General features: G+C 44.6%; 1 long non-coding RNA gene across 4 annotated transcripts in view; it reads right to left on the bottom strand.

Annotated features, from left to right (window-relative positions):
* Nucleotides 1-1,297: 1,297 nt before the first annotated feature.
* Nucleotides 1,298-16,800, bottom strand: part of LOC132683014 (uncharacterized) — a 60,532-nt gene continuing 45,029 nt past the window's right edge. The window contains exons 4-7 of one of the 4 annotated variants that reach the window (XR_014138148.1): nt 7,530-7,716; nt 5,099-5,242; nt 4,776-5,000; nt 1,298-1,563 (exon numbers count right to left, since the gene is read on the bottom strand). This is a non-coding gene — a long non-coding RNA (uncharacterized LOC132683014). Of the gene's footprint in view, nt 1,564-4,775; nt 5,001-5,098; nt 5,243-7,529; nt 7,732-16,800 lie in introns of all 4 variants that reach the window. The other 3 variants (XR_009611999.3, XR_009612000.3, XR_009612001.3) reach the window with 3 other exon arrangements.

Raw genomic sequence — 16,800 nt, 5'->3', positions numbered from 1 at the left:
TCCTCTTCTTCTAGGGTCTAGCCAAGTTTAGCTGTTCATGGTTCCCCCAAATTCACTGCACTCTTGTGCTGCTTACTGGGATACTTCCCAGAAAGGATAACCCCAGGTTCTCCTTACCTTTTAGGTGTCTCTCACCAACATCCTCCCCAAATCACCTTTCCTAACTCACTAAGGACGATTTCCTTCCCATTTCCAATGCTCCCTACATACTGCCATATGGCTATAATCAAACTAGCATTTGCATGGTGAACTCAAGTGTGACCATCTAAAGGCTGAGACCATGTGTTGGATCTTCAACTCCCTAGCACCATACCAGACAAAAGGTGCTCAATAAATGTCTTAGGATGAGAAAGGAAAGAGCATTTTCTAAGCACCTAAGATACGACAGGCTCCGTGTTTGATTTCGGGGAGGTGCAGGACAGGAAGGGAAAGTAAGCAGCCTATGACTTACATCTGGGAGAGTGATAAAAATAATGAGAGGATGGGCAGAGATATTAATAATAATAAATCACGCATACCGAAAAGTCAAATAAGCCAGAAAGTCCTCAAGTCTTGGGTAAAATTTAATAAATCACGGAAAGGAAAGCAAACTAAGGGTAATATTAAGGAAATCAGAACTTTGACTCCAAATGACTCCCCCTCCCTCAGTGAATGAAAGGCCCCTGGAGTTCTCACCATTAAAGCCTCCTGGCATATTTGAGGATGGCCATGATAATCAAGCATCTAGCATAGGGGCTGGATTAGAAAATGTACATGTTCCATAACAGGGGAATCCTAGTAATCATTTCTCAATGATCTGTGGAGATATTGAAAGGAATTCTTAAGCAGATGGTTTTATACCTATAGAATTTAATCATAGGTCCCAGCAAAATCATTCTCTTATTCTCTGTAGCATTGAAGTCTGACTTTTAGTGGGTAGTGTTGGGAGGTGAAGCAGGACAAACAAGTAGCAGACAGGAAATTATAACGAAACTTGAAGACTGTATTACGGAGTTAATATTTTATCAGGAACCACTAAAGAGTTTTGAACAAAGTATATCACAGTTACATTTGCAGGCTAGGAGTCTGACGCTGTATGCAGGATGGATGGGCGGTGTAGAGGGGTGGGGATAGGGAGAGCATTTAGGACTCTAGGACAATATTCAAGGTGAGAAATATCAGTGTTTAGAATCAAGACAATAGAAGGGTGGATGGGGAGACATGTGCCTCTAGAAGGAGACAATTCTAAGGTCTAAGTTAAGTCATCTAATGCTATCTAAGTGACACATTATATGATGGACTCCAATTTCCCCTTCCACGTGCTAACTCAGTGGGGTGTCCCTAGCCCATCAAGATTTCTATGGCCAACAGAACCCCAGCCCCACTGTGACAAGTGCAGTTGGCTGCCCAACCAACTTTTCCTCCCCACCATTCTTACAACAGAGCCCATACCTCACTGTGGGAGCTGCAAACCTGCTTTCCCAGCAGACTTTGCAGTGAAGGATTAACATCACACATGGCTGCAGTCACTGGAAACTAAGGGGAAGCGTGGTGCCAGGAATTTTTTAGTGAAGGCCTTTTTCCCTATAAAAAAAGAATAACAAGAGGAGAAATATCCCTCTTCTTCTACTGATCATGCCCTTTGTCATGCCTGTGTGTGACGCCTAGAACTGTGGCAACCATCCTGAGACCATGAGAGAAAAGTGTGAAGACAGAAGCCATTATGTCAAGGATCGGAGAAGAAGAATGGAAAGAACCTGGTTCTTTATTGAAGTCATTTGAGCTTTTTAAACCCACCCTGAAACCACATGTCTCCAAACTTCTGTTATATGAAATAATACAAAGCCTAGTTTTAAAAGTTCTTGCTACTCAAAGGGTGGTCAGTGGACCAAGTCTCTCAATGTAAACTGGAACCTGTTATAACCAGAGAATTCTGTTGTAACCACAGAATCTTGGGCACTAGCCCAGAAAACCTGAATCAGAATCTGCATTTTAACCAGATCCCCAGTGTCAGTTTAAGCTCCTTTTCATTGAGTATTGTGTTACTTTCCTTGAAGCATCCTAATTAATATATCATTACATACAGCTCCCCCTATAACTAGAAGCAATTGTGTTTTGTCCTGTTATTCCACAATACTTGACCACCTCTCTGCCACAGCATGCCTTTTATTTTGTCATATATACGTAGTAGAGTTAGAACTATCTGTGGCAGTCTGATCGATACAACGTCATAAATTCCTTAAGAGAAGGCCCTATATCCTACTGGCCTTTCTACTCCCCCTTCTGCCCAGCATTAAACTCCGTGAAAGCAAATATTCAAGTATTTATTGAATGAAAGAATAAAAGGAGTAATAATTTCTTTGTAATTCTTCTTGCCAATGAGAATTTTAGAACCTCCAGTAGATAGACAAAATGGACTCAGAGGTATGCTCATGATCTGCCTCGGGCTATAAATGTATTTTGTTTTCTTATTCAACCATTTTTCCAGGTAGAGCCGTGCTCAACAGAGCTCTTCAGAGGCAAAATGCTCCATAAATCTGGTTTTTTCCTCATGGTGGGCCACATCCTTGCCGTCTTTCTAAAGCTTAATTGCCTTATTGTCATTGGAATAATGGAAGTCATCCCAGGGTTGGCCCTGTCCAAGTCGCCAGATGCAGCCCTCTGGGGACCACTTTTTCCATATGCTGATTAATTTATAGCAATCAATGCCATAAATTAATCCACCATTTAGCATCGAACGTTGACCACTGAATATGGCCTGGAAAGAAATTCCTGGCCATCTAGAAATCAGGAAAAGCCAAAAAGAGGCAGGCATATTTAGCTGACTCTGCTTTCCTTAAAAGGCTCTGGCGGTGGCCAAGCTTAGAGAAGCTAGAAGGCAGGGATAAATATAGAAAATTGATTTATCTTTTTCATTTAATAAAAAGCATCCATAGATTCTATAAAGTAGAAACTCTGCATATAGGTCACCCAAATAGAGGACGCACACGGGGAAGAGATTTTAGCCTTCTCACAACACATACAACAAATAGAGAGCCATGTGGTTTGACTTTCTGGTTTTTCCATGATTTTGTAAACACACCTTCACAGCCCACTGCATATCGGCATGCTGGCCTCCCCCCTCAATATCTGGCAAAACGGCAGTCACTGTAGGTGTAGTGAGCAAAACCCAAGACCTAAGGCAAAGAGGCTTAGGATCTGGTCCCAACTCCATACCAATTAAAGGTAAGAGGTGAGCCTATCCCAGCCTGTTGGTGCAAATGAGTGCCATCCGTTTGATTATGGACACTCCTCAATCCCAAATTTTAGGGTGGATAAGAAAAACCATATACTTATTTAAGGGAAATAGTTTCACAAAATTCACGGAGGTTGTATGAGATCATTTAGAAGAGGTCGTACTAAATTTTTCCATCTGTTCCAACAATTTCATTTATTTACTGACAGCCCTAATTGGGCAAAGGAGGGGAAGACGTGATGTAGCAAAATAATCCCTAGCAGTGCCTGCCATAATTCAACATTGTCCACTGAAAGCTAAACTTTATTGGACCAAATTGCCCAATAAGGCCCACAGAAAACCACACATGGACAGCTGTGGTTTTAAGTCCCCAATTGACTTTGCAAATAGGAAAATTGCAGAAGCTATTTCAGAATCTGGGAATGCTTATTAGCAAATTTTGCCTGTTCAAATTATGGCCTAGATTGAGAAAATCAGTCTTATAATTGTTGGGGGCATTTTTTCACTCCCAGAAGAAAAACTAATTTTATGTTTATATTAATAAGATTTTTTGAGACACTGTTCATTTCAAATTGAGTGGAAGTTAATTCCCCAGAAAGGAGTTGGTTAACCAATTTATAGACTTACCAATTTGGGTTAACAGACATCGTACTCATACTTCTGATAAATGCACAGCAAGAAACAGAGCCCTGAGCAGTTAGTGGCTTGCCCAAGGTCACTCAATTAGAGGCAGAGCTAGGACCACAGCCTCATTACCTCTTTTAGAGCAGTGGTACTCAACTGGTGGTAATTTTGCCCCCCTAAGAGACACTGAATAAGGTTTGGATACATTTTTGGTTTCACACTAGGAAGAAAGTATTACTCACATCTAGTGAATCGAGCACAGGAATCCTAGTACACATCCTATAACGCACAAAATGGCTCCCCAGCATAGTAGTGATGAGGCTAAGAAACCCAGGGGTGCAAGTATCAATTAAATAATAAGGCTTGCATACACACACACACACACACACACATGCAAACACAGAAATGACTAGAAGATAAGATAGCTAGCTACATTACTTCTAATACTTCTTTATAAGCAAAACGGGAACAGAAATGACAACAGAAAACCTTCGACTTTTCCATAACTTCTCCTCTTTCACCCATCTTACTTCCAACACCAGCCCATCCTGCCAGCTCCTCTTTCAAACAATATTCCCAAAAGCAACGGCTTTGGGCCACCTCCACTGATACCTCCCAGACCTGCCACCATTCTCTTTCCCCGGGTCTACTTCAACAGCGTTCTCAATGATTTATCTTCAACCTTCCACCTGTTCAATCTGCTTTCTGCTCGGCAGTCACGGTAACCTTAACAAAGCAAACCTGATGGTGTCACTTCTTGTCGTAAAGCTTAGTCTCCACTGGGACTAATTCCACACATAGCCCAGTGTGCTACTGGAAATAAGTAGGGACGTATGTTGGCTTGTCCTAGTAAGTGGGGAGCTACTAGCCTTTAGCACCTGGGGGGCGGAGGAAACGTATTGCCCCATAACAGGAGGGCTGTGAAGAACTGACTCACCCAAACTGTTGAGCGCCTCTGGTAAGATCCTGTGGCCTCACTGCCTCACCCGCTCGACAGGTCACTCTTGGTGCTCTAGCCAGCGCACTTGCCATTGCTCGAAACTTCCAGGTGTGTTCCATTCTCAGGGATCTGTCACTAGCTGCTCCCTGCCTGAAAAACACCGCCCAACATATCCATAGGTCTCGTTCCCTTGCTTCATTCAGGTCTCCACTAAATTGTCATCTGATCAGAGAAACATCACATCATAATCTTATCTAACTTAGCATCCTCCTCACTAAGGTGAGGAGTTATTCTAATCGATGTTTCTTCCTTTCACTTACCAACGTCCGACACCATTGTACGATGTATATTTTTCAGTCTCTTCTGTTTCCTCTCTGTCTCCCCTTTAGCAAGTGAGGTCCAAGAGGGCAGGAGGTTTTGTCTGTTTTGCTCCTCTTTGTATCTTCAAGAGCCTAGAACAGCACCTGGCACACAGAAGGCATTAGACAACATCTGAGAAATGAATAAATGAATGTATGTCTTTACTTAGCCAAAAACTATCCCTCTAGAAATGTGTGATCAGAATAGAGAGAAAAATCATACATTTCCCCTTAATTTGATGGCTGTATATATTTTTAAAAACCTAACATTACTGGGGGAAAAAAATAAGCCTGCATTCACCAAGGACTGCTTGGAAAATTATACTTAGGAAGCCGTCTTAACTGTTATTTTAACTATTTGGTCACCATAATCTGTCTTTGTGGACTGACTGGTATAAATAGGTCGAGCTATTTCTCAAGAACTTCAGGAATCACGGAAGAAAAAAGACCTATTCACATAAGATATCGTTGATAGCCTTATTAAGGGATGCAAAGATTCATGGGCTATTTTGTGCTGATGATCTTAAATGTATGAATTCAACAGGAATGGTGAAGTAGGAATCCCTCCCCACTAACTTTGATGGGAGCTGGGTGCCAGACAAAACCGCAATTGCCCTGAAGCCTAGTTTCCAGCCAAGAAACAAATGCTCCCCTCAGGGAGAAGGAGGAGTTTGGAGAGACAGTCCTTTGATGGGTAGGCAGAAATCGGCTTCCTCTCTCTGATCAGTTTCTGAGCTCTGACTAGCCCCGCCCCCTCCCCGGGCTAAAGAACAACAGGAATGTAGCAAAGCAAGGAGGATGTTATAGGAGAAGTACCTACAATACTCAACACCATTTGAATTTGCTGACCCCGTGTGTTTTGGGTCATGTTCCATAGGCCCAGAGCCCCAGTGGGTATTTCTGTGTAAGTGATTTATTGGGTGCTCCTCTCAGGAGAAGGGCAATATAGGAAGCCAGACAAATTAGGGGAAGAAATCTAAGCAAGGATGTCATTTTTGGCTGGAATTTAGCTTCAGTCTGATCCCCTGGGCAGATGTGGAATACGAAGTGTACCAAGGAGTTGATCCTCCTGAGGCAAGGGGACCCGATTTTCATAACCCTTTGTCGGTCCGTCTTGGGCCTTGGAGTGCTCAACAGGGTGGGGCATGAGCCCCCTGGGGGCAGCTGTGCACCCTGGCCAGCCAACAATCACAGAGGCTGAGAGTGGGGTGCCCCTATCCCACGAGGGAGATTTAGATGAGACACCAAGAGCATTTGCTTTATGTCTGCCAGAGTCCAAAAGAGACATGAATCACAGTTAAAAAAAAAAAAAACAACCCCAAAGCACTTCTCCAAGTATCACTGCCTGGCACAGCATAATTCATAGTGGCCTTGAGAATCATGTCTGGCATCTTGAGTTCCCTTCGGAGGGAACTCTGCTAACGTAGGGCAATGTGGACACGGTATTTGCAATGCCGAATAACAAACATCTCCTTTTCTCCTTGAAATGTTCCAAGCATTTTACAAACAGCCATATTAATGAGTCTCAGACAACAGTGGAAGAGGTTAAGAAGAGATGTTAAAACGTTGAACTTCAGGATTTAAAACAGGAATTCATTTTATCAGCAACGTTGAGTAATCATCAACTGAAACCACTGCAGCGAGTCCTTTAGAAATGTCATTTGCATATATTTTCTTTTCACTTATTTTCCTTAAACCGACAAAAATACCTCCGAAGCAGCATGGTCTAGTCCAGGGTTCTCAATCTTAGCACTATTTACATGTGGGGACAGATCATTTGGGGTTGTTCGGTGCCTTTTAGGATGTCTACCAGCATCCCGGCCTCTACCTACTAGAGAAGTCAGTGGCACCACTGATCCCCCTCCAGACCCCACAAGGCCAAATGTGTCCTAGGGGCAAAATTGCCCTCCCCACCCCTCCCCCGGGGAGAACCATTGGTAAAGCCAAAGAGACTCGGGATAATAATCTTTGGAATCACAGGAGGGCCATAGACTATGTGTCTTGAGCTAGCTTTTTAAAAAAGTTATCGTAAATCTTGGTTTAATCATACGTGAAGGGAGGACAATACCTGGCTTACGGGACCTGCTATAATGATTTCAATGAAGCACAGCAGTGTGGCCTGGAACCCGCCACACTGGTCAGTATGTGTGTTGAGTTCTCGTCCCCCCACTTCCGGAGTAAAATACTTCCAAAAGTGCTCTGCATTCTCACGTAAAAAGTGAAGGAAGGAACACTTTGTACAAATTAGGACACAGAGTATGGTTGTGTTCCAAAGATCTGAGGTTGGTAGAGGAAAAACTAATTGGAAAAGATGTCATTCCCACTTGTCCCGTTCAGTTTTTACTGAATATTCTTTGGCGAAAGCATATTGGAGATTTAAATAGGCACTTACCATAACTAACCTTTTCTAGGGGGCGCCTGGATGGCTCATTGGGTTAAGCATCTGACTTCGGCTCAAGTCGTGATCTTGTGGTTTGCGACTCTGAGCTCCGCGTTGGGCTCTGTGCTGACAGCTCAGAGCCTGGAGCCTGCTGTGGATTCTGTGGGTGTCTCTCTCTCTGCGCCTCCCCAATCACACTCTGTCTCTCTCTCTCCTTCAAAATAAATAAACATTAAAGAAAATAATAACTAACCTTTTCTTGATGCTTGAATGTATACCAGATAGTATTCTAAGAACATTTTGTGGATTATCTACTAAATAGATACGAGCATATCTGCTCAATTCGTAGCTGAGAAGTAGGAGAAGAGAAAGATGAAGTGATTTCCCCAAAATAACAGCAAATGGTGGCTCTGGAATTTACACTGAAGAGGTCTGTTGGAAAGTGGAAGAGCCAGGTCAGCATCAACAAGGCCAGTTGGTGGTTTGAGAAGGGGAATATGGCAAGAAGGGCATCCATAATAAGTTGCCAACCCTTTGTTGACCTGTCTCTCAAGTCAGTCCTGCAGGCACACTTCTTCCTTAAATTAAGAACTTCGAGGCCCTAAGCATGGAAGGGTTGCTGCCACAAACCATATGCAATTCAAATTAAAATAATAAACAATATGAAATTAGGAAACCCCAAGAAAGTACTCATTTTTCCCATGATGAATATCTTGATTTTTTTTTTGAAGCATTTAATATCACATTTTTTGAAAAATATTTTCCCCATGTTTAGCTTGTCTGTTGTGGGTATAGTACTGATCACTCTGAGTTTCTTCATCCTCCTGCAAATGTTTCAATATTGAATCAGTGATCTTGACCTTGACCTTGGACTGGAACACTTCGCTTTACTCTCCTAACCTTGGTTAGACCCCTTCATTGCTACCCTCCACGTTCCTTTTGAGCTAGGGCAGACACCAGTAGAATTTGTTTTTAAAGGGCCAGATAGTAAATGTATTAGGCTGTGTGGGCCATGGGGTGGGTCTCAGTCACAGATAGTCAGTTCTGCCACTGTAGTTCAAAAGCAGCCATGGGGCGCCTGGGTGGCTCAGTCGATTAAGCATCCAACTTCAGCTCAGGTCATGATCTTGAGGTTTGTGGGTTTGAACCCTGCATCGGGCTCTGTGCTGACAGCTCAGAGCCTGGAGCCTGCTTCGGATTGTGTCTCCCTCTCTCTCTGCCCCTCCTCTGATCATGCTCTGTCTCTCAAAAATAAATAAACGTTAAAAAAATTTTAGAAAAAGCAGCCACAGGTAGTAAATAAACAAACTGACATGGCTCTGTTCCAGTAATGTTATACATACACACACACACACACACACACACACACACACACACACACACACAAAAGCAATGGTCCAGATTTGGCCCAGGGGCCATAGTTTGCCAATCTCTGATTAAGGATCCTGTTTTGCAACATTGTGCAAAATTATATAATAAAAATAACAAGGCTTACGGGCAAAAATGGAATTAGGAGAACAATAGTCAAAAACCTCATCACATATGTCTCAAAAACACATAGAAAATGATGCCGACCTAATTCATGCAGTGTCACAATTTATACATGTTAAATGGTTAAGCAATACACACACAGTAGCACAAATGCTACAATAAATATTGAAAAATACCTGACGTTTGCCTGGAGAAAGATGCTTTGGAACCATCACACTTGGTGAGTGACTGTGAAGTGGTAGAAGGAGGGTCATGAGATGATTCAGAAAGTTGTAACACTAGACGTGGATAGGTGTAACTCCGGACACATGCGATTCAGCCCAAGGTAGCTGGTAGATGTGTGAGGCGTGGGGGGGGGGGGGGGGGGGCGGGGATCCCTTTGTGGCTTGGTTCAGCTGGGTACGGTTTTCTGCATTTGCCGAGTGCTTCTCGTGGATGAAATCACACATGAGCAAACACAAAATTCTTGTTTCGCTCAAATTGCTCCTTAATCTATTACTATCACTGGAACAAAGTCAGATGTCTCGCAGGCACGTCAGTGCCAACACGTCCTACCCTAAGGCGTCCAACTGCTTTCCTTCGCCAAGTCTTGCTTTCTCCATAAACCTGCTGACGCCATCAACAGCTATCCAACTGCCTTGAACAAAAACTTTGACGTGATCTTCAGCTACTTCTGTCTCACTCACTACATTCAACTAGGCATCAACTCTTGTCGGTGTTACCCGATAAATATGTCTCAAATTCATCTTCTGTTTCCATTGTGTACTTGTTCACACTTACATCTTTTCATCTCTTGCCAGAACTCTCACAAGAGTCTTTTTTTTTCTTCCATTCCCATCTCCCTACACCTGATCTTCTTTGTATTCTGTGTAACCATCATAGTGATCTTCCTTGGAGAAAGGCTTTCTAAGAGTAAGGGCCTCGAATTTCAGTCCTTACTTTGCCCTGCTATCTGTATGATCTAGAGTAACTTACTTAACCTTTCTACCCCCTCAGCTTCCTCATCTAGAAAATGGGAATGATAATAAGTCTTGTGTCATAGGATTGATGTGAGGATGAAGCGTTTAGCAGACTGTCCGGTATACCATCATTATTATATGTGCTCAGCAAATGGCAGTTCTGATCGATACCATTATTCTAGTCGTTAATGTCACTGGTATCGTCATTATTGTCACCATCAGGATAGCATCATGCTGGGAGCGTCTCCCCAAGCTGTAAAACTGGGCTTTTACCCTTTTTGTCATTCATTTGAACTCAATGCAAAGGAAGTGACATTTATTTAGTGACTACTGCATCCAAAGCAGCATCAGGATGGATACTCAGTTGAATGTTACCACCTAGGCTGAAAGAACATCGTATTAATATCTTTAATTTAGAGCAGATTGTCATGATGGCTATGTATAAAATGCAAAGGGAATATAGGCAAAGAGAGATTCTGGTGGAGGATTTGGGAAGCCTTTGGGGGAGATGATAGGATTTGACTGGTCCTGAAGGATGGGAAGGGTCTTGAGAGGCAGTTATGAGGGATACGTTCTCCTTTAGAACCATCCAGTATTGGGTGTGGCCATAAGAGGGAGGGTTTTGAAAGGGCAGGTCATCCACTGAGGCTGCCCTATGGATGAGGAGGGAGGAAATGGGATACAACATGGATCGCTGATGGACTGGGTGGCGGGGAGGGGTCGGCAGGTACTGCTCAGTGGACTTCCAAGTGAAGTCCACGTCCACTCATTCATTTTCATTTCCACCATTAGGAAGTAGACTAAGGTGTAACATTCTCTGGGGATAAGGCATTCCTGGTGGAGGAAGGCACAGGCCAAACCTCAGTGGTGGGGATGTGCTGTGACTCTTTGTAAGTTGCCGCCAAACTGGAGTGACTTGAGCGCAAGGTCCAGGGGTAGAAAAAGAGTATCTAGGAATAGGAAATATTATTATCTTTGTGATTTATTTGGCCTTTTAGAAGGAAGAGTAAATGCTGAGAAGACGACGTCACGCCTAGCTCTCTCCAAGCCAGGTGAGCCAGGACCATCCTATGACAACGAGTTTCCAAGGATAACGGTGTTGAGCTGACCTTGTGAGCTGCCCATGCCCACCCCAGTGAGTGTGCCCCAGCCTGAGAGCAGCCCCTATATCTTGCTTCCACCAGTTTTATGCTGAGCTCACCAGAAATGTCAGCCCCAGTTTTCACTCACTGGAGTCCTTCTCAGTTGAGGCTCAACTCTAAGCATTCCTGAAAATGTGTTTGACATCAGCAACTGGACTTCTAGTCTCTGACGTGTGCTTGCCCCATGGATGATGTTTACAACAGCACATGTGGGAGAGACCTACAGAGGACAGGTTGTTCACCCCGAGAGCCTGGGGAACACTCTGTGTGGGTCACACAGGTGTCAGTGTAGGGGCAGACAGGCTCTGGAAAACAAGTCTCTGGTAGTACGGCCCAAGAGCACTGCCCTTTTCCAGAACTTGCTCAAATTACTTTCTGAAACAACTGGAGATATGTGGCTAAATACTGACCAAATTCATCATCCTCAGGGTGCCCAGGGGGCTCACTAGGTTATGATTTTGGCTCAGGTCATGATCTCACGGTCCTGGGATCCAGCTCCTAGCTGGGCTTCAAGCTGAGGATAAAGCCTTCTTGGGATTCTCTCTCTCCCCCTCTCTCTGTCCCTGCCCCGCTTGTGGGCCTGCTCACGCTCTCTCTTTCAAAATAAATAAATAAAACTTAAAAAAAATCATTATCCTCTAATTCCTAACTTCGGTAAGCCAGAGCTATAATAAATAGTAACCAGGCACTGAAATATGACAGCGAAGAGACATATTGGCAACGTTGCTTCCTCACACTGGAGAGAGAAGCAGACACCGCTCCTGACAGGGGCTTGGTAGATAAACACCACCCAGCATTTGAACCCCTGTGCAGAGATAATTCTGAGGTGCCCTGCACTGTCTCCAGAGTTCCCAGAAGGGCAAGTTTTTCACAGCCGGGCCCTGATTGAGAAAGCGCCCTCTACTGGCTGCCTCACTTCCCCACTTGGCCCGTCCTTGCTTTCTGGTATCTTCTGCCAGATAAACTGCTTGCCCTCAAGCTCTTCTCACGTCTTCCAAGGGAATCCACCTCGGCCAGGAAACTTGTTAAGGGTAGAGGGAAGCTTTTATTGAAAACTTAATGGGAGCCCGGTTCTCTGCCTGACACTTGCTTTTGTATCCACATTCTTTACCCCCTCGGCACTCATGGAGATTGCTCACCACAAATTCCTTCCACGCTCTGCCCAACGCTGGACTTTTCCAGCCATAGGAGTGCTCTGCTACAAACTGGACTCAACTCAGGGCTGACACAGAATTAATGCTCCTGAAGCAGCCCTCAACCACTAAAAGATGGCGGCCAGTCCCACATGCTGAGGGCGACACAGCTTTCAGGTATGTCTCACCCTATTTCCCCAAGGTCCCCACAGGCTTGAGTCTCCAATGCCCATGGCAGTGACCCGACCACTAACACGCACTTTGACAGCTGCCTTTCCTTCCCTCTCCCACTTCCTGGGTCCCTACAGTACCTCCTAAGACCACCTCCCTGATACACATTTGCCAGAGGATCTGCTTCTGGGGGAGGCCAGCACAAGACAACACACACCGGATGCTGATAAACAACTGAGTGTCATAATGTACTACTAGTAATGATTATTCATTTTTCTAAGTGCTTTCCACATATTACCTCATATCATTCTCACATCACCATAATGATCTGGGTGTTAATATCACCCTCATTTATAGATGAGGAAAGCAAGGCATAAGACATTGATTACGATGAGGGAAACAAAGGCAAGAAAAACGTAGTTTAAATTAAATTCCCTTAGAGCCTGCAGCCCACTGATAGAGGCCAGAGACCTGTAGTGTGGAACACTCATCAAGAAGTTTATGGCTGCCTTAATGCCTTAATGTTTACATTTCCTTAAAAACTAAAAGCAACCTCATCTTGACAATAGCTAAATCCTCAGGGTCCTGTGAGACTCTGGTTTTTGGCATCCAGAAATTCCTTGGATACCTACGTTGTCTATACCTTTCCCCCCTCCACAAACTTAAAAGTATATAATCAGTCGCTCCTCACAACCCAATACAGCTCTTCCTGCCCACGGGTGCTGCCCCTGTGCTTTAATAAAATCACCCTTTTGCACCAAAGATGTCTCAATAATTCTTAGCCGTTTGCTCATGAATCCCACTTCAAATTTCAACAATTATGAGGACATATTTGCCCAAGGACACATGACTGGTTAGTAGAGCACCAGGTCAGGCAGCCTGGTCACATTTTCACACAAGGAACCTAGGCTCAGAGAGGTTAGTCAACCTGCCGAAGGTCACAAAGGTGGCAAGTGACAAGGCTGAGATCAGAACCCATGTCTGTCTGGGGCCAGTGCACTTCCTTGGCCAATTAACAAAAATCCTCCTGGAGGTCCCTGCATGCATTCAGTCTTCCACTTGATTCTCTGAAGGCACAGGCCTGGACATTTCACCTGGAGCCCCATCCGGTGGTACTCTGCCTCATTCCATTCCACAGTCTTGCGCTGAGAAAGATGTGAACCTAATGAGGTAGGGGAGGAGGGAACCCCCAAGCCACCATGTAGCCTGAAGCTACCCCAGCTTTCACCTGGATGCTTTCCAAAATGTGAAACTGCTTCACAAGAATTTGCTTCTTACACGTTTCTGATCCTTGATCCTACTCGAACAGCTGGCGTTTGATGAACGTATTGTTCTTCCAAAACAAGGGGAAAAAGAATAAGGTTTGGGCTTTGAGAGAACATCAAAGCCTTTGGTTTTCAGAATTCGTCTCTAAGTCGCCCCTAAATCAGTAGCCACATCAGTAAGAAGACAGCACTAAAGAATCAAACACATTGTAGTGGGATGCCTGGTTCAAGGTGGGGCTATGGCACTTCTCGGCTGTGTGAATTTATGGAAATGGCTTTACCACTCTGAGACTGACCTTTCACAAGATGAGGATAATAGTGCTGGCTCTGTCAGCCTAAGGTGAGGATCATACGGGGGCAAGGCATAGGAAAGATTTTGCAAATATTAAAATGCTATAACATACTAGGGATACTGCATTATTGCAAAGCAGGGTGTGTGTCTCTTCTTTTTTTTTTTTTTTTTTTTTTTTTTTTTTAATTTTTTTTTTCAACGTTTTTTATTTATTTTTGGGACAAGTCTCTTCTTTTAATGTTGCCAATATTAACGAATGCAATAAATATTTACGGAGTACATATGAGATGCCAGACTGTATTGTAGGCTCTGAGGACACAGGGTAAATGAAACAAACAGAATTTATTGCCACACATCCTAGTGTAAACAAAATAAGTAAATACTTAGTTTGTTAGAGGCTGGTAAGTCCTAAGGGGAAAAAGAAAGCAAGGAAAGGTAGAGGAAGTATTGGGTGGATTGTTGCATTTTTAGATATCGTGGTTAGGAAAGATCTCTCTGAGAAGGTTACATCTGGGTCAAGCCTTGGAGAAATGAGGGTACAGACCATGAAGGAATAACTCAGGACAGTAGGACATGCTGGGGTTCCAAGGAGCACACTTTGGTAAGCACTGCCCTGGTGGCCAGACCAGCCTCACTACATACTCTTGCACTCCATGACTGTGGCCCTTTGGAAGAAGCAGAATGTGTCTCAGTCCAGCAAAAAGAGAAGTGACCTTACTTGGCCTCCATTCCAAAGATGCTATTGTATATTATGAGGTTCAGGACATGCTACCCCCAAATATGACACCTCAGCATATTAAGTATTAAGCCAAAGGATTTTCTTTTTTTAAAAATGACAGGAGCAAAAAGGTCACTGTGACCCCCAACGCTTCGCCCTTCATCTCTGAAAGCATGAGATAAATCCCCCATGTGAAGGGTACCCGACCTGAACCTGGAGGGAGGGAGACACTCTTACCATCAGAGATGGAGAATTAAGGGCTGGGAAATCTGCACAAACCTGTGAAACTCACTCTTCTCTTTCTGGTTACTTCTTCACCATTTACTACCCCTGGCCCAAACACCTCTGTCTTGCCAATTCCTCACAAGTTCATTGTCCAGTTGTCTAAAAAAGTATAAAAGCTTTCTGCTCTGGTTGCCTTTGGGTCTTCATTCTCTTGTGAAGTTTCTCGTGTGCATGTAAAATTCAAGGACATGGATATGTTTTTTGCTAATCGATCTTTGTCAGTTTAATTTTCAGACCAAACCAGGGACCCTCAGGGAGCTGAGGAAATCATTTTTGTCATCTACATAAGCTACTTGCCATCCCATGGTTTCTCTTATCTGGAATCCCAGTTCAGGAAACCTGAGAAAATAGCCCAGAAAGTTTCCATGAACCGGCAGCTCGATAGAATCATCTGCAAAGCCTGCTAATTTTGCAGACGCTCAAGCTCCCATTAGGGCTGTAATCATGCGGGAACATTCGCCATGCGGAGGGGGAGTGTCCGGCTGGCAAGTCCTGCCCAGTCCAGGCTTCTCCTGCCATCCAAAAGTAGAAGGGACCTGTGAACCCTTTCAGAAGCCCAAATGGCACAAAGCGAAACAACTGCCATTAATTTATATGGAACAGTTTGTGAGCATTCCAGATTCCCCCCAAATAACCTCTTAGGCTTTTCTGATACCTGAGGACACATCTTGCTAATGGATGCACGAGATAAATCGAGAGAAAGCACAGATGCTCAGAGACGCAGTTCAAAGCTATGGTGGCCTGACGCTAAGGTGCCGTCGTGCCCCGGGGAAGGAACTGGCGGGGCCACTGCCGCTGCTTGGGGTACCTGCCGCATCCATCTCGGCTCACTCCCGAACAAATGCTGAGTGTTGCTTGCGCTTTCTGCCTTTTTCTCATAAGAGCAAAAACCCTTTCCAGATTTCTTTTGTTGGCAAAAAACAGGTACTAACGTTGGTCTTTTCTAAAAGCGAAGTGGTATAACGCGAACTTTCGAGAAAAGTGGGGGCTACTACTGCACTGTCTGCATAGGGAAGCCATGCTTTCTAGGCAACTGCTTCTGACAGGAGATAGTCAGCAGCGTCCCCAGTGCTCTAGGACCAGGATGGGTTCAGCAGCCTCCTCTGCCATCACAGAGGAGGCCCGCAGGGTCCCCAACGGCACAGAGGGAGGCATCAGGAGGTCAGTAGCGAGCCCGGAATGATGGAGCTGGCCCCACGTTGGCCAAAGACTGCATCTGGACCGCCTGAGGGTCAGTTAGACTTAGGGTGTTCGTCACGGCTAGAGCTCCGCATACACTGCCTTGCACGTGGAGAGCAAGAAGCCGAGCACTGGGCAGGATTCCCAGGCAACACGTCTGGCCTGAATTTTACTTAACGTGTATCGGGCTTCAAGTGCTACGCTCAGCTCCATAGTCCCATTCCTTCCAGTAGAGCAACACGAAGGGATTGGATGTGTCTCAGCTGCCCTGGGATGTGTTCCTGCCGCTCGGGGATGAGGTGAGAGACTCGGAGGTAGAGAGCAAGACATGTTTCCAATCCCAAGCATGTCTAGCCAGGGGCCTGTGGCAAAGGGGGTCGATGCTCTGAGCTTCAGTATTTCTACCTGTAAAACGGGAAACCATTTCTTCATCTCTAATAGGCATTTCCCTGAGGATACACCATCTTATTGTCAAGAATGATTATGTTGCTTAACATAGGGTTTGATGATCAGTCGTGTGCAGACACAAAATAACACCAGAGAGGCGTTCGAGAGCGAAAGAGATCTGTTACACTCACGAGTCATAGAAGAGAGAGGCGTGGCGGGCCGCCCCGGGGCCACACGGGAGGAGGGGGCAGGGAACAGGCT

The sequence above is a fragment of the Panthera onca genome, chromosome C2, assembly GCF_046562875.1.
Source record: "Panthera onca isolate mPanOnc1 chromosome C2, mPanOnc1 haplotype 2, whole genome shotgun sequence".
NCBI lineage: Eukaryota > Metazoa > Chordata > Mammalia > Carnivora > Felidae > Panthera > Panthera onca.
Note: the sequence above shows the minus strand (reverse complement) of the source record. Positions and strands in the feature narration are given on the sequence as shown.